An 8958-nucleotide genomic window follows, 5' to 3' on the forward strand; every position below is an offset into this window, starting at 1 on the left:
CCCCAACACACGCACAGTAACATTTTTTTATTAACATATACTGGATTATTAGTTTCAAAGGTAGAATTCAGTGATTCATCAGTTGCATACAACACCCAGTGCTCATCACATCCCATGCCCTCCTTAATGCCCATCACCCAGTTAACTCCATCCCCCACCCACCTCACCTCCAGTAACCCTCAGTTTGTTTCCTTCCCTTCCCCTATGTTCATCTGTTTTGTTTCTTAAATTCCACATACGAGTGAAATCCTATGATAATTGTCTTTCTCTGACTGACTTATTTCGTTTGGCACAACACCCTCTAGTTCCATCCATGTCATTGCAAATGGTAAGATTTCATTATTTTTGATGGCTGAGTAATATTCCATTGTATATGTATACCACATCTTTATCCATTCATCTGTAGATGCACATCTGGGCTCTCCCCATATCATGGCAATTATGGACATTGCCGCTATAAACATTGGGATGCATGTGCCCTTTCAAGGCAACACACAGTAACATTTTAAATCCTTCATGGCCTGTGAGGCCCATGGCATGGTGCTCTTGCCTGGCTACCTTGATGAGACCTAATTTTCCTTCCCTGTCTCCTATGCCTACTTCCCTCCAGCCACATCAACCTCCTTGTTGTTGTTCTTTGAAGAGTCAGCCTACTATGTATGGGCTCAGAACTTTTGCACTCATAGTCCCCCCACCTTCCACCTGGATTGTTCATCCTTCAAATATTCACATTTTCCCCCTTCTCTTCATTCAGGTTTCTGTCACCTTCTCAAAGAGGCCTTTCTTGACACCTAAGTAAAAATAGTTACCCCTACACACAGTCCCCTTACCAGCTCTACTTTTCTTCCTAGAACTCATTACTCCATTACTTCATTCATTCATTTACTTTATTTACTTAATTATTTATTTATGGAATATTTCTTTAGTTTCTTTTAATCTGGAGTAATCTCTCCTTCAGTTTTTTTGTTAAAACATGAATTTCGTTAATGGACTTTATAGTCTAGAGTAGTTTTAGGTTCCCAGCAAAACTGAGCAGAAAGTACAAAGAGTTTTCACATACCTCCTGCCCTCACACATGCACAGCCTCCTCCATCATCAACATCCTCCACCAGAGTGGTACATTTGTTACAATCTATGAACCCACATTGACAGGTCATTATCTCCAAAGTCCATAGTTTACGTTAGGGTTCACTCTTGGTGTGGTACATTCTATGAGTTGGGACAAATGTATGATGACATGTATCCATCATTATGGGGTCATACAGAGTATTTTCACTGCCCTAAACCTCCTCTGTGCTGTTTATTCATCCTTCCCTCTTCCTTAGCCCTTGGCAATGATTGATCTTTTTATTGTCTCCATGGTTTTGCCTTTTCCAGAATGTCATATAGCTGGAATCACATAATATGTAGTCTTTTCAGATGGACTTCTTTCACTTAGCAATATGCACTTAAATTTCTTCAATATGTCTTTTCATGCCTTGATAGCTCATTCTTTGGGGCACTGAATAATATTCCATTGTCTGGAAGTAGCACAGTTTATTTATCCATTCAACTACCAAAGGACATCTTGACGGCTTCCAGGTTTTGACAATTGTGAGCAAAGCTGCTATAAACATCCATGTGCAGGCTTTTGAGTGGACACTAGTCTTCAGGTTTTGGGGGTAAATACCAAGGAGTGTGATTGCTGGATTGTATGGTAAGAGTATGTTTAATTTTGTAAGAAATGTCAAACTGCCCCATGTATTTTTTTTTTTTATTTGCGAGAGAGAGAATGAGAGACAGAGAGCACGAGAGGGAGGAGGGTCAGAGGGAGAAGCAGACTCCCTGCTGAGCAGGGAGCCCGATGCGGGACTCAATCCCAGGACTCCAGGATCATGACCTGAGCCGAAGGCAGTCGCTTAACCGACTGAGCCGCCCAGGCGCCCGCCCCATGTATTTTTTAACCTATTTTTTATTGAGGTACACTTGACATGCAACATTATATTTGTTTCAGGTGTAAAACATAACGATTCAATAGTTGTATATATGATAAAATGATCACCACCACAATAAGTCTAGTTAACATCCATCACCAGGGGCACCTGGGTGGCTCAGTCGTTAAGCGTCTGCCTTCTGCTCAGGTCATGATTCCAGGGTCCTGGGATCGAGCCCCACATGGGGCTCCCTGCTCGGCGGGAAGCCTGCTTCTCCCTCTCCCACTCCCCCTGCTTGTGTTCCCTCTCTCGCTGTGTCTCTCTCTCTCCGTGTCAAATGAATAAATAAAATCTTAAAAAAATATATCCATCACCATACATAGTGACAAATTTTTTTCTTGTGATAAGAAATTTTAAGATTTACTCTCTTAGCGACTTTCAAATATGCAATGTAGTATTCTGAACTATAGTTGCCATGCTATACATTACATCCCCATGGCTTATTTATTTTATAACCGGAAGTTTGTACCTTTTGACCTCCTTCACCCATTTTGCCCACCCCAAACCACCCACCTCTGGCAACCACCAATGTGTTCTCTGTAGCTATGAGATTGTTCTACTTTTTTATCAATAAGGGCAAGGACTTTGTCTAATGCTTAGAATGAGGTCTGGCATATGCTGGATGCTCAAGAGAAAATGGTAGAAAACAATGAATGAATAAATGGATCCCAGGCAGGCTTAGGGCTTACGGTAACTTGTTACTTCTCAGCAGCAGGGATCTGTGGATCTTCATTTTAATTCTCTTCCATCATTCTCTGCTTCCTGCTATTCCCAGGCAATTCTCTCATTGCCTGGGAATAGCATCTACTCACCAAACTTTGCTCTCACAGCTTCGGCTGAGTCATCACCGTGACTTACTCACAGACCCCTCATGCTGCTACTGCCTCTCCCTGTGCATCTGTCCAACTTCTGCTCCCTTAGCCAACCTCCCGACTCTCCCTGACTTTCCAGCTGAAATTCGAGAGGCAGAGAATCTCATTGGGTCAGCCCATTTCCCACTTATGCAGAGATTTTGGACCTTTAAGTGTGTCCTAGGTCACATGTCCATGCTGATTTGATCAGCTATGTCCATAGGCACAGAGCGTGGCAAGATAGACATAGATTATTTCACTCAGCTGAGGACACACAGATGCAGCAGTGGCTTGGGGATCAAAACACGAGGTCCACAAACTCTTTCTATGAGGCCAGCATTACCTTGATCCCAAAACCAGACAAAGGCCCCACCAAAAAGGAGAATTACAGACTAATATCCCTGATTAACGTGGATGCAAAAATTTTCACCAACATACTAGCCAATAGGATCCAACAATACATTAAAAGGATTATCCACCATGACCAAGTGGGATTTATTCCTAGGCTGCAGGGGTGGTTCAACATCTGCAATTCAATCAGTGTGATACACCACATTAATAAAAGAAAGGACAAGAAGCATATGATCCTCTCAATAGATGCAGAAAAAGCATTTGACAAAGTACAGCATCCTTTCTTTATTAAAACTCTTCACAGTGTAGGGATAGAGGGTTCATACCTCAATATCATAAAACCCATATATGAAAAGCCCACAGTGAATATCATTCTCAATGGGAAAAAACTGAGAGCTTTTCCCCAAAGTCAGGAACACGGCAGGGATGTCCACACTCACCATTGTTCAACATAGTACTAGAAGTCCTAGCCTCAGCAATCAGACAACAAAAAGAAATCAAAGGCATCCAAATCGGCAAAGAAGAAGTCAAACTCTCACTCTTTGCAGACGACATGATACTGTATGTGGAAAACCCAAAAGACCCCACCCCAAAATTGCTAGAACTCATACAGGAATTCAGCAACGTGGCAGGATATAAAATCAATGCACAGAAATCAGTTGCATTTCTATACACTAACAATGAGACAGAAGAAAGAGAAATTAAGGAACTGATCCCATTTACAATTGCACCAAAACCCATAAATACCCAGGAATAAACCTAACCAAAGAGGCAAAGGATCTGTACTCTGAAAACTATAGAACTCATGAAAGAAATTGAGGAAGCACAAAGAAATGGAAAACATTCCATGCTTATGGATTGGAAGAACAAATATTGTTAAAATGTCTATGCTACCTAGAGCAATCTATACATTCAATGCAATCCTTATCAAAATACCATCAACTTTTTTAACAGAATTGGAACAAATAATCCTAAAATTTGTATGGAACCAGAAAAGACCCCAAATAGCCAAAGGAATGTGGAAAAAGAAAACCAAAGCTGGTGGCATCACAATGGCAGACTTCAAGCTCTATCACAAAGCTGCAATCATCAAGACAATATGGTACTGCGCAAAAATAGACACATAGATCAATGGAACAGAATAGAGAATCCAGAAATAGACCTTCAACTCTATGGTCAACTAATCTTCAACAAAGCAAGAAAGAATATCCAATGGAAAAAAGGCAGTCTCCTCAACAAATGGTGTTGGGAAAATTGGACAGCCCCATGCAAAAGAATAAAACTGGACCATTTCCTTGCACCATACACAAAAATAGACTCAAAATGGATGAGAGACCTAAATGTGAGACAGAAATCCATCACAATCCTAGAGGAAAACACAGGCAGCAACCCTCAGCCACAACAACTCCTTGCAAGACTCATCTCCCAAAGCAAGGGAAACAAAGGCAAAAAGGAACGATTGGAACTTCATCAAGATAAAAAGCTTTTGCACAGGAAAAGAAACAGTCGATAAAAACCAAAGGACAACCAACAGAATGGAAGATATTTGCAAATGTCTTATCAGATAAAGGGCTAGTATCCAAAATCTACAAAGAACTTATCAAACTCAACACCCAGACAACAAATAATCCAATCAAGAAATGGGCAGAAGACATGAACAGACATTTCTCCAAAGAAGACATAGATATGGCCAAGAGACACATGAAAAAATGCTCAACATCTCTCGGCATCAGGGAAATACAAATCAAAATCACAATGAGATACCACCTCACATCAGTCAGAATGGCTAAAATTAACAAGTGGAAACAACAGATGTTGGCAAGGATGTGAAGAAAGGGGAACCCTCTCACACTATTGGTGGGAATGCAAGCTGGTGCAGCCACTCTGGAAAACACTATGGAGGTTCCTCAAAAAGTTGACAATGGAGCTACCCTACAACCCAGCAATTGCACGAATAGGTATTTACCCTAAAGACACAGATGTAGTGATCCAAAGGGGCATCTGCACCCCAGGGTTTATAGCAGCATGTCCACAATATGTCCACAATAGTCAAACTATGGAAAGAGCCCAGATGTCCATTGACAGATGAATGGCTAAAGAAGATGTGGTATAGATATACAATGGAATATTTCCCAATCATCAAAAGAATGAAATTTTGCCATTTGCAATGACATGGATGGAACTAGAAGGTATTATGCTAAGCAAAATAAGTCAATCAGAGAAAGACAATTACCGTATGATTTCACTCATATGTGGAATTTAAGAAACAAAACAGAGGAGCATAGGGGAAGGGAGGGAAAAATAAAAGAAGACGAAATCAGAGAGGGAGACAAACCATAAGAGACTCTTAACTGTAGGAAACAAACTGAGGGTTGCTGGAGGGGAGGGAGGTGGAGGGATGGGGTAACCGGGTGATGGGCATTAAGGAGGGCACCGTATGTAATGAGCACTGGGTTTTATATGCAACTGATGAATCACTGGATTCTACCTCTGAAACTAATAATACACTATGTTAATTAATTGAATTTAAATTTAAAAAAATAATAATTAAAAAAAAAAGAAAAACAACCCCCTGAGTTCCAGGCTGAGTAATTCATACTTTAGGGAGACACTGAAGTCTTCTGAGAAGAGCACTGATGAACCAGATGTTTGTTTCCAGAGGTACTTTGGGTCCTCCATGAATCTTCGGGTACTCTCTTGGAATGAGACAGTTTAGTGATGGAAGGGGATGGCACCACGAGACAAGTTAGGAAGCCATGGCTAGGGGGAGCTGATAATGCCTCTAACCCAACCAGCCGCAGGGAGAGTCAAGGGGAGAGGGCAGAAGCAAGTGGGTCTTGAACCTGAGGATTTTCCCCAGGCATAGGAGGCTGGAGTTCCAACAGAAAGGCTGGTCTAGACATGTAGCTGCTGAAGTTGTTGGGGAGGAGGAATTTACACTCCCCTTCATGGACCTTTGAGCAGGACTAGGAATCAAATCGACACGAGACAGATTAGCAAGAGAAACTCAATTTAATAAGGTAGTTACAGGGAATCCACACAGGGAAATCCCAAAGACAATGAGGGGAAGTAACACATGAGCTAAGGAGAGGGGCAGGGATCCGATGACACAGAGGGAACAAGGCCCGTTAGCAGAAGATCTTTGGAAAACAAAGGTGCCCTGTTATGTGTATCAGTTTCTTAGGTAGAGGAATCTTTGCGAACAGTGTTCTTCCTGGTACAGGCAGGCAATTGAGGGGGAGGTAAAAAACTTTTCCTGAGTCTGCTGGGTTTGGATTGCTTTTTTAAAAAACTTTTTTAATATTTAATTTTTAAGCAATCTCTACATCCAACATGGGGCTCGAACGGACAACCCTGAGATCAAGAGTCACGCGCATCATGAACTGAGGCAGCCAGGCGCCCCTGATTGCTTTTAACTCAAAATAATGTTCATGCCAAGGTGGCCCACCTTGGGGCTGCCTGCCCTTGGCCCCTACAAAGTCATAAAGATGCTAGTTTAAACAATAGGATGCATGGTGTGGCAAAAGTTAAGCCAAGACAGATATTTGGGGAACTCTCTTGGATGTAAAGAACAGATCAAAGAAGAAAAGCTTGACAAATGATCGAAATCGGAAATATTTATACAGATGAGTAGATGCTCAGAGAGTCACAGCGCCTGATACAAACAGGGAAGTGTTTCCTATACTTATTTTCTGATTCTTAAAAGTTCAGGTCCAGAGGACCCTGCATTAGATCCCACTCTATTCCAAACCCCAAGCTTCTAGTTTGACTGTTTTCCTGCAGAAAGCAGTGTACTTTATGAAAATCCACAATATTCTAAAAATACATCAGCTGGGCTGCAGTGCTACAATTAGTGGACCTGCTGTCCCAGGAAACCCTCATCACCATTTCGCTTAGATCAGAGAGCGGATTAACTTTGATGTCTGTCTGAACCCCATGTGAGACACCACTGGTGGTCTGCTCCCTGCAAGCATTCAATCTTCACATCCAAGGGAAGAGGAGAAAGTGCCAGATAGGAGCCCAAACCAATTTTTTTTTCTCCTCAGTGATTGAGATGAAAATGCGCACCCTAGGCCTCCTGACATATTTGACTTTCATCCTGTCTCCTTCTATCCCTTGAGCTCTCTCCCCCTTTGCACAAAGACCTTCCCCCAGATCCAAATTTCCTTTGGCTTTTGCAAACATTAGCCCAGCTATGAAGCCCCAAGCCCCTTGTCTATGTCATGTGTTGGAGGTAATTGTGGGACTTTCTGCATCTATTCGGTCTCCTGTTGGTATGCAACCGAAACAGACTCTGACGAACTAAAATCCAAAGGGAGTTTACTGGTAGTATATGGGTGGCCTGCAGAATATAATGAACCACTGAGAATCTGACTGCAAGGGGGAATAAGAGACTCTCTAGGATTACAGGCAAGTGGAAGATAAGCAATCATCTCATCAGGACATTAGCAATGGAAGAAATCCACGGCAACAGTGCTGTCTGTCTGTCCCCATGTCACCATGCTCACAATTCTTATTTCTGGGAGAAAAGGAACAATTGGACCAGGTTGGAATTGGACCCACATTCAGATAATATGAACTCACTGACTTTGCAAGGCAGTGTAGATTGGTGATAATTGCAGGTCTCCGGAGCCAGCCAGACTGGATTCGAATCCTGACTGCCATTTAGTAGCTATTGAGCTAGTCATTCTTGCTAAGCCCCCAGCTCCTCCCTATGCAAATGGGGAATCAGGAGCTATTATTAGGGAAGGTTGAGGGACCAAAAAGCAATTACTATCCACTGTCGCATTTTTTCCCTCTACCACACTAGAGATGCTATGAGGACAACAGACTCTCTTGTTAATTCACTGCTGGCTGCATTCACCAGCATTTGAAATGTGCCTGGCACACGGTGCTTGGCTCAGTAAGCCTTTGTCAAATACACAAATACTGATGCTTCCTTTTTGTGTTCCCAAACAAGTAGTGCAGTGCTTTGCTGGAGTCAGCACACAAGTATTTGCTGACTGAATCTGTGAGTCAGTGGGACCCTCAGAAATGAGGAGAACATTGGGATCCAAGAGATGAACCTATATTTGGTGGGACTCAGTGGCAAGCAAGTGATAAGTAACGAATTTTTGGTGTGATGATGCAAATAAGGTGATTATTGTATCTGTATGGATTGTGGCCTGGCCACTGGTCAGACTAAACCCTTCAGATTCACATGAGGGAACAGAGAAACCACCAGGTTACTCACCACTTGGAGAGGGGGATGGCTCATCTGCCCCACATCAGTCCATCTCTGCCTTGGAGGCACGGCTGGTAGCTCATCAGGACATCCTGGCTTTCAGGGGCTCTGTGGACATGGCCCAACCAGCCATCCTGGTGAGTTTGCTCATGGAGACAGCGAGGTCTCAGGGAAGAGCCTGTCAGATCAGGAGTCATGAAAACTAAAGCCTGCTCCTGGCTCAGCTAATGGTGTGTGACCCTAAGAAAGGTCACTGGATCTCAGTGACCTGGTCTATAAAATAGGGTAATCCTTGACTTGCAGTTCATGAAATTGTTAAGCAAATGAAATCACACTCGTGGTAACTTCATCTGGAACTCCTGTTGTAAAAAAAAAAAAAACAAACAAACAGAAAAAACAACTCAAACCGGCTTCAGTGAAGAAGGGCTGGGAAGTCCAAGGGCAGATCCTTTCCAGGAACAGCTGGCTCCAGGAGCTCAAATGTAATGTCAGCAACTGACTTCTCTCCACTTCTTAGCTTCCTTCTGCTGTACTGTCCTCATTCTCAGTCTCTAAATGG

Source organism: Mirounga angustirostris, unplaced genomic scaffold (assembly GCF_029215605.1).
Source record: "Mirounga angustirostris isolate CCGP_5_RB_7025 unplaced genomic scaffold, mMirAng1.0.hap1 SCAF_2, whole genome shotgun sequence".
Classification (NCBI taxonomy): domain Eukaryota; kingdom Metazoa; phylum Chordata; class Mammalia; order Carnivora; family Phocidae; genus Mirounga; species Mirounga angustirostris.